Source organism: Microtus pennsylvanicus, chromosome 15, assembly GCF_037038515.1.
Source record: "Microtus pennsylvanicus isolate mMicPen1 chromosome 15, mMicPen1.hap1, whole genome shotgun sequence".
Classification (NCBI taxonomy): Eukaryota; Metazoa; Chordata; class Mammalia; order Rodentia; family Cricetidae; genus Microtus; species Microtus pennsylvanicus.
Window position 1 is genome coordinate 15057010 of NC_134593.1, and position 21421 is coordinate 15078430.

The 21421-nt window shown below is 49.9% G+C and overlaps 2 long non-coding RNA genes across 3 annotated transcripts; one reads left to right on the forward strand and one right to left on the reverse strand.

The window, feature by feature from the left end:
- Positions 1–1553: 1553 nt before the first annotated feature.
- Positions 1554–11806, forward strand: LOC142835648 (uncharacterized). The gene is made up of 2 exons (XR_012907914.1): positions 1554–1679; positions 11578–11806. It is a non-coding gene; the product is annotated as an uncharacterized LOC142835648 (long non-coding RNA).
- LOC142835647 (uncharacterized) lies at positions 7604–8935 on the reverse strand. Of its 2 annotated transcripts, XR_012907913.1 has the most exons (4): positions 8383–8935; positions 8131–8243; positions 7891–8012; positions 7604–7799 (listed from the first exon to the last, which is right to left on the reverse strand). It is a non-coding gene; the product is annotated as an uncharacterized LOC142835647 (long non-coding RNA). The 2 variants fall into 2 exon arrangements; XR_012907912.1 differs by having other exon boundaries at positions 7604–8012.
- Positions 11807–21421: the final 9615 nt, after the last annotated feature.

Sequence of the window (21421 nt, forward strand, 5' to 3'; positions counted from 1 at the left end):
ACTCAACAACCCTGAGGCACATCTATGAGGCCTCCCTGTATCCAATTCCACTTTACTGCTCCATTCACTGACGTTGATTTGTCTTGTGAAGTATAGGTTATTTTCTCAAGTATCCATGAACAACTCTCCCTGTTTCACTTTTCCCAGTTCAGGTCATTTTGCTCAGAGACACACACCCTCTCTTCATCCCTCTTCACAGTTGATATCAGAGCCTCTAACCTTAATTTTGTTTGGGAGTTACAATTTCCTATTGAAGCTATAACAAATTACCACCAACTTAATTGCTTAAAACAGTATGGATTAATGACTGTATGATTCTGGTGGTCAGAATCTAAAACAGGTAAACTGGGTTTCACTCCCTGTTGGGCTCTAGGGCAGTGGTTCTCAACCTTCCTAGTGCTGCGACCCTTTAATACAGTTCCTCATGTTGTGATAACTCCCATCCATAAAATTATTCTGTTGCTACTTCATAACTGTAACTTTGATGCTGTTATAAATCATAGTGTAAATATCTGATAGGCAGGATATCTGAAATGCAATGCTGGTGATTGCTGAGTCTTGTTGACTGCCAGCTCAGGTTCAGTGAGAAGAGACCCTATCTCAAAGGGTGAGAGAGAGAGCGAGCTGGACACTCAGTGGCCTCTGGCCTTTGAAAGTATGCACACACAGGCGTGTGCATCTACACACACACAGACGTACACTACGTACACACACCGCATCTGTACACTTAATATGCACATGCACGTACACACACAAACAATAAATTTAAGACATTTATTAAACAAAGTTTTAGTACTCCCAGTTAAGCAATCCCAAAGGAATTTGAGTTTGAGAAACAAGGAGACTAATTCAGAGTATTTTCTGTCTTAAAGCAGTCATTGGCTTATGTGGACTGGGGTCTGGCTACTTGAGGGAGTGTCTGTTAGATTTGTGGACCTCTCTGAGCTGCTATCCAGGAGATGGAAATTTGCCAACCTCATGGCTGATTGTCCTGTTTCTAAATGTCCTTTCCATCACTACTTTTTATTCTCGGTACCTCTGGCTGTGTCCTGACTGCGCAACCTCTGGTATCTCCTTTAGCTTGATTTGACTCGCCAGCCTGATTGTGTTGCTTAACCACATTTGGCTGTGGTACGCAAAGTCGAGTTTTTGGTTTGTTTGTTTGTTTTTCATGACACATAAGCTCTTTTGGGAGCCGGCCTCGTTGATCCCTTCCTCTTCATCGCAGCTCCAGTATCAGGAAGTTACTTACCGTCCCATGAGCTCTGATGTCAGGCTCTTGTGCCTTCACTTGGCACTCTTTCCCTCTCAGTTCGATGCTTCCCCCTGTGGAGAACCTTTGCTGACCCTCCCAGCTGAGCCAGGGCTGTGTGTCCTTGCTTCACTCTGTGTCTGTCGGGGATGGGGGGGGAGTTAAGGAAGAAGAGAGATGGGACTTTCCCATCAGGCTGCCTGTGTTGTGCTTGTCTGCCTTCTGGAAGGCGAGGGCAATGCTTCCACCCCCGCATCCTTGCTTAGCACTGTGCGTGTTAATTGTGGCCCGTGTCTTAATTTAAGGAGCATGGAGGGCTGTTTGCCAGGCTCTGCTCGGGTGCTGCACGCTCACCTGTGAGGAGCACAGATGCGGCCCTGCACTTCCGGTCTGAAGGGAATTGGAGACAGTGAATGAAGCAGCGCTGGTGAGGATGGGAGCAGCTGGGCGCCTGCCCCGCCCAGTGGTCCTGCAGTGTCCCTAGTGTGTTCACTTTCCCAAAATGTGCTTCTGACCTCTCACACTTTTCTGCGTTCCTTTAGCTGTATTCACGGTTTATTTTGGTTTTCAGTAGCAGAGTGAACGTGGCCAGGAGCCCCTTTATGGTCCATTGAATCTCAGCGGCCGTCTGCCCTATGCCTGTGCTCTCTGCTTCCCTCTGGGGTGTCATGTCCCTCTCTTGTCAGCTGCCAGCTCCTCCGCTTACTCAGGGGAATTCGTGTCCTCTTGTGGCCGGATGACTTCTGAGTCATCTCTAGTCCTACAAGCCATTCTTCACGTTCCAGTTCTAACTTAAAAGAATGTGAGTCGTTTGTGTCACCAGGAGCTCGGACCCTGCGGTGCTGTTACACTGCCCTTTAAGTGCAGACTCTTTCCTCAGACTTGGTCACCGTTATCTGGTGTCTCTGACTTGTTATGCCTAAGATGTGTCAAGACTGATTTTACTGTCTTGATTGCTCTGTCCCAGAGCCGTAGCTGGCTTCAAACATGGGCTTTAGTAGCATCTTAAAAAGACGTTTTCTAGTCTTCTCATCCTGCTCCATTTTCTTTGGTGTGTGCTCTGCCAGAATGTTCTTGTTTGGTTGCTGACTTATGACTGGAAGCACATGTGTTTGTCTCCACAAACTAAGTTCCATGGGAGCCGGACTCCTGGCTGGCTCTGTGCCATGTTCCCAGCATCTGGAAGGATGCTTGGTAAACGAGCATGTAGGAGTGGATGGACCAGAACTGCCGGGGGGGAGGGGCAGCTGCCTCGGGAAAGAGTCTGTTCCCATCTTTGGAAGTGCTGGGAGACACTAAAGGCCCATTTCTGGAGCAAGCATGTTTTAAGAGTGTTTCTTTACCTTTTTTGTGTCCAAAGCCTCTGAGGAATGTGGCATGTTCATGAGTAACACAGGTTCCGGAGGGATTTGACCTCTCATGGGGCAGCTTATCTGTCCCAGGCATGGTAAGTATCCTTCAGAAACTCCCAGGCCATTCTTGGAGGCTCCTCCGCACACCTTTCTCCCACATTTCTCGGACAGGGTCCTGCTTTGCTTTGCTTTGCTGTAGTAAACACTATGACCAGTAGCAACCTGGGGAGGGAAGGGCTTGTGTTGCTTACACATTACAGCGCATCATCAAGGGAAGGCAAAGCAGGACCATGGAGGTAGGAACTGAAGCAAAGACAACGGAGGAATGCTACTTGCTGGCTTGCTCTGCCTGGCTTGCTCAGCTGGTTTCCTTATACAACCCAGGACTATCTGCCTGGGGGGGGGGGGTGTAGTATTGACTGTAGTGGGCTGGGTTCTCCCATATCAATCATCAGTTAAGAAAATGTTGGAGAGATGGCTCAGCATGATCCTAGAGAAGCTAAATAAGGAGAACCCAAAGAAAGACATATAGGCATCCTCCTGAATATTAACCTTCATCAGGCGATGAAAGGAGACAGAGATAGAGACCCACTTAGGAGCACTGGACAGAAATCTCAAGGTCCAAATCAGGAGCAGAAGGAGAGAGAGTACGAGCATGGAACTCAGGACCGCGAGGGGTGCACCCACACACTGAGACAATGGGGATGTTCTATTGGGAACTCACCAAGACCAGCTGGCCTGGGTCTGAAAAAACCTGTGATAAAACCGGACTCGCTGAATATAGCTGACAATGAGGACTACTGAGAACTCAAGAACAACGGCAGTGGGTTTTTGATCCTACTGCACGTACTGGCTTTGTGGGAGCCTAGGCAGTTTGGATGCTCACCTTACTAGACCTGGATGGAGGTGGGTGGTCCTTGGACTTCCAACAGGTCAGGGAACCCTGATAGCTCTATGGGCTGACAAGGGAGAGGAACTTGATTGGGGGAGGGGGAGGGAAATGGGAGGTGGTGGCGGGGAAGAGACAGAAATCTTTAATAAATAAATAAACGGAAAAAAAAAGAGCACTGAATTAGAGGGGGCTCGCTCTGCTCCTAGTTGGTGCTGTGACATTTGCAGAATTTCCTGGAGGTTCGGTGTATATTTTGTCTGCATGATCATCAGCTTGCTGTTCTCGGCAGTCACGTCTTAGTCCTGCAGATTATTAAGATGCAGAGTGCAGTGTGCTCGATGCAGTGTATTCTACTGGTGACTGTGAAAGAAATACACTCAGGATTTAAAACTTTCCCTTCATTTTTGCTGTTCTAGGCAGGCTTTCTCTATGTAGCCCAGGCAGATCTCAAGCTTGTCAGCCTCCTGCCTCAGCCTCCTTCCTGCTGGGATTACAGGTGTGCACCAAAGATTTTTGAAGAATGATAAATTGCAGGGATATTTTTAAAAAGATGTGTTCTTGAAGTTTTTCCAATTTTGATTGTCATTGATGTTAGGTGTGGCTGTTGTTACCTGTTAGGCATTCAGAGTATGAACGAGTGACATTGGTACTTAGCAATATGTGTCCAAACTTAAATGATAAACTTGGATTAACTTGGGAGAAGATTTGGAACCAGACTGGTTCATTTGCTACATCCCTTGTTGGGCACTGAAACAGCATTGCCCGGGGCATGTTTCCCTTCACTTCACACACCTGTGGAGTGGGACCACGTGTTGCAGCTACCTACCAGCCTAGATGTCACTCTCTAAGCTCTTCTGCCACCTAGTGGATGCACATTTCCTTCGCTGAGATGCTGAGTTTTATTTTGGTGGAACAGCAAAAGCTAGTTCCTTCCCAGTCACAGGAGGGCAGCAGAGGCTCAGGTGAGCTGAAATGCTGACTGGCGGGTGCTTCGCATTCTGGCCAGCAGAGGGCAGTGTTGAGCTAGGAATCCTTAGCACAACCCAGGGTTGCCTTCCAGGAGTCTCATTTTCTTGTCAGTTGCCTTTATTCCAGACCCTTTATTGCCTCCAACAACGAACTGCTGTGGGCAACAAATCTTTAATTTTTTAGTTGATGAGTGGGTCCTGTAACCTTTTCTCAGCTCCTTAGCCCTTCGGGGGGTGGAAAGTGAGATGAAGTCTTTACGGTTAGTTCTAATAGTTAAAAGCATTGATTGACTTTGAATTGGTGGCTGAAGTCTTCTGTCTTTTAGGGAGAGAGAGAGAGGGAGGAAGGGAGGGAGGGAGAGAGAGAGAGAGAGACAGAGAGAGAGAGAGACAGAGAGACGAGAGAGAGAGAGAGAGAGAGAGAGAGAGAGAGAGAGAGAGAGAGAGAGAGAGAGAGAGACGGTCAGATGTAGTCAGATGTGGGCGTGGGCGTGGCTGTTGCAGCCATGACACACGGTCGGAGGACAGAGGACCACGTGGAGTTGTGCCCCTCCTTCTGCCACCTGGGCCCTGGGGCTGGAACTCAGGTTGTTGGACTCAGCAGGTGTCATTGCCCATGGATTCTTCTCATTTAAATTTATTTTCAGTTTTGTGTGAGACAGTCTTGCTCTGTGGCCAAGGCTACCCTTGAACTCACGATCCACTCCTTTGCCTCCTGAGTGTGGGCTACAGGAGGTCACTGCTGTACCTGGCTCAGGGGATCTGTGCTAGGAATTCTGTTCCTGTCCTCATCCCCCGGGGACCCGAAGTTGTCACCCTGGTGTCTGGGCTCTCAGGTCCACACCTCTCACATTCTGCATTTGTCACATTGCTTTAGAAGTGTCCACTCTTGTTCCTGCCTGCACTGCACGCCCAGGTTCCTGAGGGTGGGGACGTTTTATTTATTTTTAAAGATTTTTTTAATGATTTGTTTAACTTTATTTTATGTGCACTGGTGGTGTGAAGGTGGATTTACAGACAGTTGTGACCTGCTGTGTGGGTGCTTGGAATTGATCCCGGGTCCTCTGGAAGTCAGTGCTATCTCTCCAGCCCCGAGGGTGGGGCCCTTAAGGGTGGAGACAGGCCTTGGTTTTCCTGCCTGTACAGTGGGGGGGTGGCCTTCATCACAGTTTCTTTTCACTAATGTTGTTTATGATGGTCACTGTTTTGTGGACTCCATTTGGGCTTTGTTCTCTCTCTCTCTCTCTCTCTCTCTCTCTCTCTCTCTCTCTCTCTCTCTCTCCTGTTGCTTTTTTCATATTTCCACTGTCTGGGCATTGAAGGTGCAACTTTAAAGTGGGATTGTTCATAATAAAATCTACGGTGTTATCGAAATGACTGTCTATAAAATGTTTTGTTGCTACCACGCCCCCACATTGTTTGGCTTCATGTGCACTTTTACATCAGTGCATAGTTTTCTTGTGTGCCCTGTTATACCATGAGGAAACAGCCTTGGCCAAATTTCAGTTGACTTTAATCCTTGGTGCTAAGTGACAGAGTAGATGCCTGGAGCCTAAATGTAGGTGTTTGTTGCTCTCTATTTTCAAGAACTTTTGAGGGATGATTTTATATTTATATATATACACTATAATATATATTGTTATAATATATAATCATATTATATATGATATATTTCCCATTGAATTATGCTTGTTAAAATACTAAAGTTGCTTTCTTTATTGAATGGTAAAAACTAAAGAGAAGTTCGTAAGAAGAGATGGATACGGAACCTTAGGTGTTTCTGCAGAGTCAGGCATCTTTACTGTGGTACAGGAGAGCTGTACGGCAATGCAGACTGGGAGACTTGACTCGTCTCCTGGCACCTTGTTCTGGGTCTGCACCACTCACAACAGTAACCACTAGTCATGTGATCCATGTTGGTTGGTGGATATCTGAAAAGTGACTCACTAATCAAGGAAATAAATTTTAATTTCCTTCATTTTTTAAATTTTTTTTAGACAGGCTGTTCGGAATCCTTGGCTACCCTGGAACTCAATATATAGCTAAGGAAGGTCTTGAACATGTGATCCTCCTGCCTCCACCCCCATCTTCTGGGATTACAGACATGTGCCACCATGCCTGGTTTTATGGATGCTAAGTATCAAGCCCATGGTGTCATGTGTACTCCATAAGTACTCTACCTACTGAACTCCGTCCTCAGCCCAGCCATAACTTCCCCTAATTTTACTGAATCTGTGTAGCTGGCTACTAGGTCGGGCAGCACAGCTCTGGATAAAATGTCCAAGATGTCAATCTCTAGTTTTGTCATTTCTAAGATGAGAGAGTTAGCCTGGTTGATTTCTGGCGCGCCCTTGGTTTTCAGACGTTATGATCTGGGCCTTGTAACATGAGCGTGATCCAGACTGACCTGCTCTTGGGAGTTCTGCACAGTGTTCTGATTTATATCAGCCTCGGTTTCAGTTTTAATTGGGTGATCAGAATCCAGGAAAGATGGATTTGATGGTGGCAGTTCAGGTGTCTGAGTAGAGGGCTTGCTGCGGAAGAGCATGTCCAGGAGGGAGCTCTGTCCGGCACTAATTTCACCTCTGTGGACAGTGGTCTTCAGTGTCCCAGGTGTCTGCCTGGGTGAAAGACGGGACCTCCCTGTACCTTTCTCAGTAGGTGTCGTCCGTTTGGTGTGACTCATGATCAGGGAGGAGGTTCTCAGGCAGTTTGTGATGTCTTTGCTCTGTTAACAGTTGAGAGCGCTCTTCTGAGTTGTCCATGGGGCCCAGTTGTGATGAGCTAATATTTCAGAAATCATGAACCCTGTTGTTTGAATACCCACCAAGTACATCTTCGCTGCAAAAGGGGGGAGTTGATCTTTGGGAATTGAGTTTTCTGAAAACTACTGCCAAAAATGCTTTTTTTTCCTGAGCCCCTTTCCTTTTATGTGGGCTGGCCTTGGTGTCTCAGGCTCAAGTGTTTTAGTATCAAAAGGAAGTCCGCCCAGCTCGGGGCAGCAACCCAGCCACGTCTGCAGCCGTGCCCCATCTTACCCAAAGTAACTTACTTTAAGTAAAAATGAGATCACTTCTTTTTTTTTTATTAGATTTTTTTTTTTTTTAAAAAAATACCGATCCAAATTCCCACTTCCTATTCTTGACACCATGTGCTTACCTGGGGAGGGCAGAGGACCAAATGAGACACCACCCCAGGGCCTCCGAGATGGTCCCACCTTTCTCATAGAGCTCGGTGCACCTGGGGCAGAGGCTGTAATCTCCAGACCACTCGACGTCCCAGTTCTTGCCTGGAGTTGCCCCACTGCTCTTACAGCGCACCCAGGCTGAACAGATCTGGGGAGAAGGGTGGTGTTAGAAGACAGCTGGACAGAAGGGTGCAGCAGACGGACAGGCCTCCATCTGCCCTAGGCGGCTAGTGCCCCACCTTGGACCCATGGCCTTTGCGCCCACAGACATGGCAGAACTTGCAGCGCCGCCAGCACCAGGTTCAGCCTCCTCCAGACAGAAGGGGTGGAAAGGATCACAGCAGACTTGGCAAAAGACCAGCTAGGAGGGATAAGGAAATGATGAACAGAATGAGGCTGGACAGCCCGAGGGTGAGCCCTGGGGGAATGGAGACTTGGAGGCCAAGATTATCTTTAAAAAAAAAAGGCAAAGCACCAACCTCACGGAGGCCTTTGCTAGCACACAGAAGGCACACCATCGGCGGTCCCCTGGCACAGAAGTAAGCACACTGAGACAGCCCATAAGCCACACGTTCTCTAGGTCACAATCCTCCTGGGTAATAGAAGAAGACACAGGATTGGAAAGCAGCCAGGAACACGAGTCAGATCCATGCTGAAAGCTCTGTTTCCTCTTGATACAATCAGGAAGTTTCTCCCACCACAGGCTCTACAATTGGCCCTCAACCCTGTACCTTAAAATCTACTCGGACCCGGTGCACACCATCAGGGGACTTCTGTTTCCAGTCCAGCCATTGGGGAAAGAGGCAAAGGAGCCAGGGGCTAAAGAATCCTAAGGAGGGACATGGAGTTGTCAAAGGATGCCAATCCCACCCCTTTGTAGACTCCTCTCCTCTCTGGCCTCCCCCAACCTGCCAGACCCTGCCTTTTGCCCAGATCCCACTTGGCTTTCCAGAAAGGCAAGACCTGCCTCATCCCTCAGGACCTGTCCTCTGGTGAGGACACACCACGACACTCAGGTGTGCCCATCACCCCGACTTGCCAGGTAGCTCCTGGAGAGCAGGAGCCATGCCTCACACAGGGCTTGGGGTTCTCGGAGCAGAGCGGGCCGTGCTGACCTTGTCCAGGCGCCTTCGGACCTTGAGCTGCAACACAGGCTGCAGGGTGAACCGGTTTGCGGGCCGGCTCTGCTCCTCAGGTTCTAGCACTGGCAGCTCTAGGCAGGACACAGGACAGCTGACCCTTCCCATGCTGGGCCCTCCCACCCTCCCTGCACCTACATCCAGGGCTTCCTCCAACTAGGCCCTTAGTGAGCACCTCACACCAACTGTGTATGTGCGTCCCTAGAACTACTTTATCTTTATCCCCAGCTACCTTTGTGGACAGACTGAGGAGCCTTGTCCCTTCTAAACAAAAGGCAGAAGGCCCTGGATTTCACCCCCAGAATGGCCAAAAGGAAAAGAGACATAGGACAAACTAACTGAGAAAGCACCATGTTCTCTGGGGGTTCGACGTCTTGAAGCAGGGGGACCCCCGGGATCTGAGTCCTCGAAGACATCATAGGAGGGTCGCTGTTTGACAAGGCATCGAGCTGACTTGCGCTGCAGTAGGAGGGAGTCTTGCTCCTCGGGCCCGGGAGTGGCCCCCACGTCCTCCCGGGGCCCCCCAGCTCCCGCCCCCTGGCGTGGGCCTGGAGGACCAGGGGAGGCCTCGGGAGATTCATCGGAATCCCAGGGCAACAGCGTCTTCACTATCGTCCGGCCTGTGGGAACAGGGGACTTGGTAGGATTTGAACTCAGCAAGGGACTTGGGCATCAGGACAAAGGAAATCCGGAAAGTGTGGCACAAAAGGAATGCAGGAGAGATGCAAGTTTTGGTAGAGAAGGACACGTGACAAATGCAAAGGCAAGGCGGAGAACAAAGAAAATGTGGCCTCTGCCACACTACTAAGGTTTTACGAATAAATGCTCTTCAATCTTTAAAAAAAAAAAACAACCAAATTCTCACTTCCTCCCTTCCTCCCATTCCCTCCACACACACATCCCCCACTCCCATCTAATCCTAAGAGAGGGTAAAGCACATTGCCTTATGGAAGGTCCAAGGCCCTCCCTTCTATATCTAGGCTGACCAAGGTATCCATCCAAAGAGAATAGGATCCCATAAAGCCAGTACAAGCAGTAGAGATAAATCCCGGTGCCACTGCCAGTGGCCCCTCCATCTGCCCCAGCCATGCAACTGTCAATCACATTCAGAGGAACTAGTTTGGACCTATGCTTGTTCCTTCCCAGCCCAACTGGAGTTGCTGAGCTCCCATTAGCTCAGGTAGACTATTTAAGTGGATGAACCCTTCATGGTCTTGACCTCTTTGCTCATATTCTCATTCTTCCCACTCTTCAACTGGACCTTGGGAGCTCAGTCCCGTGCTCTGATGTGGGTCTTTGCCTCTGTTTCCATCTGCTGTTGGACAAAGGTTCTATGGTGATATTTAAGATAACCATCAGTCTGACTACAGGGCAAGTCAAGATCAGGCCCCCTCTCTTCTCTTGCTTAGGGTCTTAGCTGGGGTCATCCCTGTGGGTTCCTGGGAATTTCTCTAGAGCCAGATTTCTGCTAACCCTGCAATGGCTCCCTCGATCAAGATATCTTTTCTTTGCTCTCATCTCTGTCCTTCCTCCATCTTGACTATCCCATTCCCTCAAGTCCTCCTCAACCCTCCTTTTCTCCCCTCTTCTACCCTTCCTTCTCCCCCACACCCATGCTCCCAGTTTTGTCAGGTGATCTTGTCTGTTTCCAATTTCCCGATTTGTCTATATATGTTTTTCTTTGGGTTCACCTTATTACTTAGCTTCTCTAGGATCACGAACTATAGGCTCAATGTCCTTTGTTTATAGCTACTTATGAGTGAGTGCATACTATATTCATCTTTTTTGGGTCTGAGTTACTTCACTCTGGATAATTCCATTAATTTGCATGCAAAATTCAAGATGTCATTGTTTTTTACTGCTGAGTAGTGCTCTAATGTGTGAATGTGCCATATTTTCTTTATTTATTCTTCAGTTGGATCTGAAGGGGCATCTAGATTGTTTCTAGGTTCTGGCTATTACAAATAATGTTATCATAAACACAGTTGAACAAATGCTTTTGTAATATGATTGGGCATCTTATGAGTATATGCCCAAGAGTGGTGTTGCTGGATCCTGAGGAAGATTGATTCCCAGTTTTCTGAGAAACCGCCATACTGATTTCCATAGTGGCTGTACAAGTTTGCATTCCCACCAGCAATGGATGAGTGTTTTCCCTTACTCTACACCCTCTCCAGCATAATCTATTATTAGTATTTTTGATCTTAGCCATTCTGACAGGTGAAATAAGATGGTATCTCAGAGTTGTTTTGATTTGCATTCCCCTGATAGCTAAGGATGTTGAACATGTCCTTAAGTATCTTTTGGCCATTTGAGATTCTTCTGTTGAGAATTCTCTGTTTAGTCCAGTATCCTATTTTTTAATTGGATTATTTAGAATTTTAATGTCTAATTTGTTGGGTTCTTTATATATTTTGGAGATCAAATCACTTCTTCTAAAGACCTTGGCCCTTTGTGAAGTTTTGAGAAGTCTTCCTTCTGTCCTGAGTGTCCTCACACTGGGCACTAGCACTTTGTGAGGAGTCTGGGCAGGACGGTGGTGCTGATGAGAACCAGGATTGCTGAGTTGGAGAGCTGGAGGCTGCTTTCTTCAGCTCCTCTCCTGCCGACGGAGGTGTGAGCACTGTCTTTATAGACACTACTCTCACACAGTGCTCGAGACAACAGTCAGCCTCATTCTGGTTATTGTAGTCTGGCTGAAATGCTGTTTTGTGCTTAGGAGTGAGTACAGAACGAGAGTTTAGATGGAAGGACGTGACATTTTACCTTTCTGCTTCTGTCTTTCAGGTTCATTCTTTGATGTCCCCTGGAAAAGAATTCTTGAGATGTCAGCTCGTTGAACATTGATTCTTCAGATTTGTGCTTGATGATGACTCAGACTTGGCATGACATGGGGAGTCCAGAGACCTCCCTTTGCTGCCGGTCTGGCTTCACAGTGCACACCTGTTAATGCGAACCCGGCCTTCCCTAAGTGTAACCCTCACTTTCCAAATTAAACAGTTTTTCTGCGGCCTCACTGTGCCTCCGACTGCCATTTTTTCTTTTCACACTCGTGTGGAGACTGTTTCCCTTCAGCTCCGTGTGCTCACACACTCTTCTCACACTCGTGTGGAGACTGTTTCCCTTCAGCTTCAGCTCCGCATGCTCACACGCTCTCCTCACACTCGTGTGGAGACTTTCCCTTCAGCTCCCTATCCTCTCCTAATCCTTCCCTGTCTGGAGCTGCACCACCACCATCGAGCACTTTGTCAGAAACTGGGCTGTGTGTGCTTTCTCGAATCGTGTGTCCCTTAGGCAGTGTAAGCTGGGTGCAAGGTGCATGCGTATGCTTGTTCAAGAGTGTGTGCGTGTGCCCGCACACATGCTCAAGCACACACGTGAGAGAGAGGAGAGAGATTGAGAGGTAGACACTGTGACAGTATGATTGAGTGTGTCTGTGACTTGGCACAGTGTCATGTGTCTGTGTGACTCTGTATGAGAGACTATGTCCCTGTGGTGTGTGACTGTGTGTCTGTGGAGTGTGACTGTGGTGTGTGCATTTGTGCAGATTTGCATCTCCTGTCGCCTTCCAGAGCTCCCCAGTCTCATCACACAGCTGTCTTCAGAGATCCCAGTTCCCATCAAAGAGGTTAAGAATTGAAGCTCAGATCTGTGCTTCCGATCATGGTCTTAGAACAGAGAACAGAAGATCTCATTAAGGACAAAGCTTGCTTAGAATACAGGTCTGGTGGCTGAAGTCTGGGCATTGAGTATCAACTGAGCTCTGCTTCCTTTTCAGGAGCAGGAAGTCTGCCTTGTATAGGAACAGCCCTGCTGAGTTCCACTGTGCTGTGGAGGACCTCCCGTGGGCTGCACATAGCAAAGCCTGGGGAGCTCAGCTCCATTGCCTGGGCCACACTGGGTCAAGTCGGTCTCTGGTCTCTGGGGGACAGTTAGTCACCTAGGTGATCTGAAGGTGTGGCCAGGTTGCTATTCCATGGGCACTCTCCCATTAGTAGTACTGACCTCACTCAGGAACTCTTTGAAAAGGAAACTCACACAAGCACAGAAGTAAAGCTTGTGTTTAAACAAGGTCCCAGGTGATTGCTGTGCACACAGAAGCTTAGATGCGCTGGTCGTTGAGCGCTGGTTTCCAGCCTTGGCTATCTTGCAATTACTTGGGAGCTTGGCAAAGCTTGAGCCTCCATTCTTATCAGCTCTCTGCTGAAGGAGACAGAGAGGATGGAGAGAGGTTCTAGACAGGGTTAGCGAGCTTTTTAGGATGCCTGGGTTCAATATAATGACAAAACCTGGCAGTGGTTCTGTGGACCATGGGGAGAAATTCACTAAGATGACCTAAGAGGCCCAGTGTGCTTCACACTCATGCACGCACAGGTAGCTTTACCAGGAGAGCTGGAGAATGTTTTGTTTAGTTTTGATAGCTATTTCAAAAATGAAAGTGCTCAGATTTCAAGAAAACAAGTCAGCTAGGAATGAGTAATAACTTTGTCAAGGAAGACATTACGACAGCCTTTAATATGCACGCAGGTTTGCATTTCCCAGTGATTTAGAGCCACGTGGGACAGGCACTGAGTTCCCCAGTGTCAGATTTGCTTTTGTCTCAGGGGTTGTGATTTTCCCAAAGGATCCTTGCTGGCAGCCACATCCCCCAATTACAACAGTAGGAACCTGCAGATCACCTTTGCAGCCTTGAGTTCAAATATGACCATGCACTAGAGGTTGCTAATTTGCTGTCTGCTTGCTAGCTTGCTCTGTGGTTCTCAAGTCCGCGGGCACAGGAAGATGAGCAGTGGGTTCCCTTAGTTAGGAAAATGCCGCATTCCTCCTTCCCCAGTTCCTGGTTCTGAAGGGTTTGTTTTGCTGACTCAGGTCAAAGCCTGTGCCTGGAGTCCCACTGTATGGACTGAGGGGTGTCCTGCTGGTCCCTGCAGCTTTTGGCTCAGAGCGCCTCTCCGGGGTGGTTATCTTTCATTTCCTGTGCTCTTTCTGTGGGACTGCAAGCCTTTTACCACAACCACTGAACATTGTCCCTGCTCCCTGCAGCGAGAGGAAGCAGCGCCCTTTGCACCTTCTGCCTACACACTTCCTGTCTCCCCCACATGGAAATGTCTCTCATGTTTCCCCTCAGCAGCCTTGCTCTTTGATCACGGCCTTTAATCTGGGGCTACAAAACACTTTCTTTCTGATGGCTGGAAAACACTGGCGGAAGTGTCAGAGATCTCGTCCTTGGCCTCAGCTTGTTTCCAGCTCCTGGGCGCTCACTGATCTTGGCGGGCATGGATCTGGGCTCTGGAGTCTAGACTACTACTTGAGAACCCCAAGACTTTAAGGTTTCTGTTGGTGCGATAAAACACCATGACCAAAACAAACAGCAACACCTTGGGGAGGAAAGGGTTGATTTCAGTTTGCAGCTTGCACTTGGTCAGCCATGGAAGTCAGGGAGGAGCAGATGCAGCGGCCAGGGAGGAGTGCTGCTTCCTGGCTTGCTCCTGATGCCTTGCCCTGCCTGCTTTCTTATCTAGCAGGACCAGCCTGCCCCAGGGTGGCACCACCCACAATGGTTGGACTTTCCCTCATCAGTTATGAAATAAAGCCCCACAAGCTTGCCCACTGGCCAGTCTGCAGGGGCATTTTCTCAGTTGAGGGTCTCCCTTTCTAAATGACTCTAGACTGTGCCAAATTGGTATAAAAACTAGCCAGTACAAGACTACAGCTAATTTTTAAAAGATTAACATAAAAACGAGTTTTCCCTGGGTGTAGTGTGATCCTTTTCCTTGAACATGTACTTCAGTGAGAAAAAACAAACAAACAAAAAAACAGAAGAAATCTTATGTCAGACTAGACAAAAATATTTTACTTGCTTAATTTTGGATTTATAAATCTGAATGTACATTGGCAGCAGGTGGGCAGCCCAGTGTGCTGGGCTGTGCTTGCACGGTCTAGAGTGTTGAACTGAGGCTGTGTTCTGCCACACACGGTGTTCTGAACCTTACTGGGCCTCTGTCTCTAAATTCTGTAAATGATGAGGCACCTGGGCTCTGCCCAGTGGGCCTGGGGCAGTAAAGATAAGAAGCCGCCTTGTGACCAGGGTGAGCGAGCCAGCACGGAGCCCGTGTGTTTGGCGTGGTACTAAGTGGCTGTGCCCATCTGCTGCTTAAGGTCTACGACCCCGTGAGGTTCTAGAATCCCGTGAGGACGGTAGTCTCATGGAGTCTTGGTTTGCCAGTGTTAGGGTGTGATCTTGTTCTTTCTGAAGGAAGCGTTTGCGTTAGGCTTTTGGATGAGCTAATCAGGACGAGCATGGGAGTGATGGCATTTTGCCACGTCACTGCTCCACAAACACACGAGGTCTCATGGGAATGAGGAACTCTGAGAACCCTGACGTGGCGCTTTTCTCCCTGGGTGGCTCATCCAGCCTTGTGGGCCTTTGCCAAGGACCCGGCTTGCCAGAGGGAGGAGAGAAGTCTCATCAGGAGACCTGTTCCCGCTGGGCTAACAGAGGCAATCAGCTATGCTTTAATGTTGGTTTGTGAGTGTGAGTGTGTGTGTGTGTGTGTGTGTGTGTGAGTGTGTGGACAGCTTACAGAACTGTTTTTCTCTGTCTACCATGAAGGTTGGAATCAGGTTGGAAGACAAGCACCCTTATGCCCTGTAACATCTTGCCCTAATTTTTGTTTGTTTTTAATTTTCAAAAACAATTTAAAAGATTTTTTCATAAATTAAAAAGTTGAAATTAAAACAGTACATCATTCCCCCCTTTCCTTTTCTCCCTCCAGCCCCTCCCGTGCATCCCATCCCTTGCAGTCTCTGTCAAAGCCAGGGCCTCTGGCTTCCTTTTCTTTAACTGTTGCTGTGTGTATCTGCACACATGGTTTCAGGGCTGACCATTTGGTGTTGGATAGCCGACGGTGGCTCTTCCCCGAGGAAGACGGTTTCCCCTCTCAGTGTTCTTTAGCCGCCTGTCAGTCCTTGTCTAGGGCGGGGCCTGGGTCCTCCCCTCCCTCTGCTAGAGCATCTGTCTGTGTCGGTACTATTCCCATCCTGATAGGCAGCCATGTTGGTGAGATTTCAGGTATAGCTTCTCTCACATTTTGAGGGAAACAGACTAACTGCTTGTCTGGGTCTTAAAATCCAGATGTTCTCTGAGCCTGAGGTCCAGGAATTGTGTTGAAGACGGATCAGCTGGGGCTGGGCACCCCGTGATCGCTGTTACTGGCATTTTGACAGGGTATGGTTCTCTTTCTTTCTGCACACACGCATGTGTGTCTGTGGGTGTGAGGGGGAGGATGTTTTGGCAGGAGCTGGTTCTCCCTTCTACCATGTAGGGACTGGGAATCAAACTCGGGTCACCAGGGCTGGCAGCAGGTACTTTATCTACAGAGCCGTCTTGCCAGCTTGTCCTCATCACTGAACTTTTGACACAGGGCTGGCAAGACGGCTCAGTGAGTAAAGACACCTTCTGTGCAGTCCTGGCGACCTGGGTTTGACCTCAAGAGTCCATGTAAAAGAGCTGGCCCCACTGAAATTGTCCCCTGACCTCCACACGCACCATGGCACACCCTCCCCACCATGACAACCCTCTTCGTCATAAGGCTAGTACAATTTGTACGTGAGGGAAATGTCGCCTCAGCAGTGAGCCCTGTCCGCCCATGCTCAGTGGAGTGTGCAGGGCTCCGTTCTAATCCCAGAGATGAACAAGTAGGCACTTACAGTCACGTGAGAGTCACTGGAGCAGAATGCCGGGGCTGGGGGAGCTCCTGCCTGCACCAAGGCTGCACTGAGTCCTGAGGCTTCATGTCCGCTGTGTTTGGTGGGAAGTCAGGGTATGAGGGCTGGTCCACTGTGGTCTTCTGCAAGCCAATTCACACGCTTCCTAACTTGTGAAATATTGAAATGAAACAAAATAGAAATTTACGCCCTGGCAATGCTGAAGCACGCATGGGCAGCCTGTATATGGCGGTTCTGTTGAACTTGTCCATATAGGGTTTCATGGTCTAAGCTGATGAGGTCTCTTCCTAAAGAGGGCACCAGTTCTTATTACAGATAGCTGTGAGCCACCATGTGGTTGCTGGGAATTGAACTCAGGACCTTTGGAAGAGCAGGCAGTGCTCTTAGCCGGGCAGATAAATACCCTGCCTACTGTTGAGGCTTGTGAACCTCAGAGGAGGGAATGCTTGCTTTGGTGTTGAGCGGCACACGCTGTTGGGAGTTGGGGTTCTAGACGAGGATGCTGCCAGTTCATGTCACCTGGTGCATCACCGCAGTAACTGGGGTCAGCAAGGAGAAGCAAGGGCATTCTATAGTGTCTTAGAGTCTCCACCGAGAGCGGTCTCTTGAGGCTCACCTGAGTTCCTTCTGCCTAGGCTGACCGTGAGGCAGACCATTGCTTCCACTACCTAAACCCCACTCTTTGGTCCCCTTCACCCTCTGAAGCAGGGCCGCTCCTCTCATTTGTATACGCTTCCTCCAGCTGAAGCTTTCCCTTTTCCTGGGTGATGATTTTAATGCGGGTGTTTCAGAGAATGGGGGGAACTGGACAGCTCCACGGTGGATTTCAGGAGGCTTTGAAACTGCGATGCTGTGGCCTCTGGACGGAGTTCTGTTCACATCCCCAAAGCACACCCTGGGCTCCTCTCTTAAAGGTGGGGAGCCCTTAGGATGACGTGGGGGCATCCATGGCCTGAGGAGTTGCTCAGAAAACCTGCCTGTGGGAGATACTTTGAGGCAGGGGGTCCTGCTACTGGTTCAAGGAGTCCTACAATCAGGAATGTTCCTAGGGTACCAGAGAGGAGGGAAGACATGTCTCCTCAGGGATGACACAGTGACAGGCGTCAGGGAGGCCTTGGAGCACCATGGGGTTTCCTCGTGGTCCTGAAATTTCTCCATCATGACTTCCTGGGACCTGGAAGCCCTGGAAGGACAAACCTGTGTGGCAGTGAGAAGCTGCTGGGGTCACGGTAATGGGAGAAGTGGCCGTCTGCTGAGCGGGGACTCCGTGAGTCCAAGCATACCTGGGCATGGATGTTTTTAAGCGCAGCCTGCTTTTATCTCAGCATGGGGGAGCATGGGTGCATCTGGCAGGCAGGATTATGGTCCATCCCCCTGCTCATTCTGACTTGCCGCTGCTTTCCGTCTGTCTTGGGATTTCAGTTCACCAGGCATTAGCACAGCCATTACCTCTTACAGCCCCGTCGACAACAGTGAGGAGTAGGTGGGCATGCGCTTCTGTCTCCAAGTGAATATGAGAAACTAGGACAGAGAAAAGATAAAAGCCCCAGGAAGGAAGGACAGCGAAGCTGACAGAGCAACCCCTGCCTGCTGGGGATGCCAGTGAGATATTGACAGAAGCCATGGAATTCCAGCCACTGGCGTCGCTCACATTCTGCCTGGACCGTTTGCTCCTTGGCTTCAGGCGCTCTGCGGGAGTTTCACTTATGCGTACTGGAATGCAGTAAACTGAGGGTTTTCAGCTCCATGTGTTTTGACAGGCGCCATCCAGATTCCAGGCCAGCAGCCCTGAATTCCAAACCATGCGCTCCATTCCCACCACCCCTTCCTCTCTGGCATGGGCTATCCCTTTAGCCTGTTCTTCAACTTCATCTGTATGGAGTCTCAGAGTCCCTGAAATCTGGCACAGTGTCTGCTCCCTGACAGGAATCCCGTGTGAAGAAAGCCTTGGTTCCTAAACTACCTAAGAGACAATGTTGGTGCAAAGTGGGAAACTGAGGCGGTGCCTTCATAGATTAGGAGGAGTGAAGCCACAGATCCTGGGCCAGCCAGGTTCCCATAGTCATTCCATCTACTGTGCCCTCCTGGCTTCCAGCAGGGTGGCTTCTCTCTGGGTGCCTCTTGTAGGTGGGTCTCAAAAACCTGGGCAGGCAGTGCCCCCTGCTGCCTGAGGGCCTGGCCCTAGGCTCTCCACAGGGTATCGGGATCTCACGAGTCTGGAGTCCGGTGCAGTGACTGACACAAGGCAGGAGCTTGTGAAACGGAAGTCACCTGCCATTTTATTTTCCCTTGGAAAGAGTTTTTCCTTGGCTGTGGGGATTTTCTTTATTCAGATAAAAACAGAAAACGGGAGAAGTCTACATTTTGGTGGAGCACTGCCGCCCCCGTGTGGATATCTTGCGACACTACAACAGCGGGGTACCCAAGACTGAAGCGTTTCAGGTCCCAAGTTCTGTGGCTTCCTTGGACCCTGAAAGACAGATGTCCACCAGGGCTATGACACTTAAGGATCATTCTGGAGTGGGAACGAGAGAGTATGGGGCTTCTTGCAGAAGGTACCTTTGGGAAACCAGCCTTAGGGGTGTGTGTGGGCAGATGCAGCCTTCTCATCCTGTCCAGGGCAAGGTGGGCGGGAATAGGCTTTCTCCCTTGAACTAAGTATACAGAACGGTCTAATTTCAGGGCAGTAGAGGTCGGGGGGGGGGTGGTGATTTCTGGGGAATGGAGCAGCAGTGCCTCCCCAGCCGGCTGTCGGGCATGGGTGTTAGCACCAGGGCCTGCAAGCCCCTCCCAGTGTGCTTGGTGGCCTTCTTTTCTGCACCTGTGGTTGGGCTGCGGTCTAACGGCCCAGCCTCCCTCTTCTGGGCACGTGGCCTGGAGAGATGCTATCTCCAACTCTGTATTTTTAACTCCTCTTTCCAGAGGATGTGGCTTCTGCGGAGAGCTTCAAAGGGGGCCCTGTTTGCCCCTGTCAGCAACCATGACGTCACGGAAATGGGAGGGGGCTGTTCAGCCCCCAAACACCTGGAGGGAAGTGGGAAGCTCTTTCCATTTCCTGTTCTACTTTTGGCTATTGATTCAGTGTCTGACCAGCTTGCCATTTCAGGGTGCAGCTGTCTGTGATTCTTGGAGAAGATCCTGTGCCTTACGCGTCTGTGTGAAGAGGCCCGAAGCTGGCGGTGCGGCTCATGAGGCCGTCCACAACGCAGGGGCTGGGGGTCCTTCCGGCTGCCCAGTGTATGCACTAGCAAGAGTCACCTTATTCGACAGTCTATCTCACACTCACTCTGGAAGGATCCTTTGGAGACCCAGCCTTGGCTGTCTGTGGGCAGAGGCAGCCTTCACATCCCGACCAGGGCAGGGTGGGCTGGACATAGCTTCCCCCCTTGTACTGAGTAAGCCCAAAGCCATTCTTCCCAAGTGTTACTTGAGGGAAGTAGGTTTGAGGGGACTAGTATGGGTCACAGGAGAAGCTGAAGTGGACACCAGGTGACTTTTTGGCCCTGGGATGTCAGTGGTCCCGTACAACCAGAGCTGAGACGTTTAGAAACCCGTGTTTCCCAGGATTCAGTGGGCCTGTGGGTGCTTGCACGGAGTGCCCTCCTCAAGAGGCCACCACTCGAGTTTTCATTATTCTGATAGATTTGCCAGCTTACTCTACGCCTTGCAAACGGCAATGGCTCACCCAGCCACGTCCTCTATTAGTCCCCCCTTCTTCCCTCTGGAGCTCAGCTCCCCCCCAGGACTAAGTGTGGAGGTCCTCATGGGTTCATTTGTTGGTGTCAGTCGGTCGCCAGGTACTGCGCTATGAGGACTTACCGATGAGCAAGGCGCTCCTCCCACCCCAGTAGCAGACACTGTCCGGCACACTTCCCCCCAGGATGTCACCTGATAGGGAAGTGGTGTCAGGGTTTCACATGAGACTTGGGAGTTGAATTCTATGGTGTACCACAAAGCAAAATGAGAAACAAAGCTTTAAGCCTCAGACGGCTACGGGGTGGTCAGAGTGGAGCTCCTACCTGGATGCTCCCTAATACAGGCCTGTGCAGCCTGTCTGCTTCCTGTCTGGCTCAACTGTGACCCCAGCTGCACTGGGAGGGGATGGACAAACCTCTGGGGAAGTCTCAGAAGACCCTCCACGTTCTGGCCTTGGGACATGGGGGTCCAGTTTTCTACGCCACAGTTGGTCTACATGACTCACTTGAGGGAGCAGGGCCTTTGTCTAGACCCTGGAGGCATCCATTTACAACTGGCCCTGGCAAATTGTTTGCTGCAGATGGGTGCCTTCCCTCCGTGAGTTGTCTAGACCCTGGAGGCATCCATTTACAACTGGCCCTGGCAAATTGTTTGCTGCAGATGGGTGCCTTCCCTCCGTGAGTTGGTCCAGGCTGGTTAGGATGCAGCAGCAGCTTTGTGACCACTGTCTCTTTGTCATGTTTTCAGGTGTCCTCAGTAACCCCTTCCTTCTGGACTAAGCAGTGGTCGGCCTAGAACCCGCCATGAAGGAGCCTCTTGCCTGTTCCCTGTGGAGACAGCCCCAGCAGTGAGGGGATGTTTGTGTTCTGATAAGATGGCCATTTTTCAGGGAGTGAAGTTGACACGGATCTCTTGATGGCCTCCTGCCTGCCGGGGCTTTGTCACAGCCTAGCTTGGGTTGGGCCTGGAAGGAAGAAACCTTACTCCAGGGGCATGGGTGGATCTTCAGCCTCCGCCACAGCCCCTTACCATGGTTCTCAGGCAACCCTAGGCTTCTAGTGGTCTCTGGACGTTGCTGTCTGACGGCACTGGGCTAGTGTGGTCCAGTAGAGGTCTGGGCCTCTACCAAGTCTAGAGGAGGGGTCTGTCTTTGGCTGCTCTGTTGCCTTTCAGGCTTTTTACCCACTCCATGTTCACCAGGTCCCCT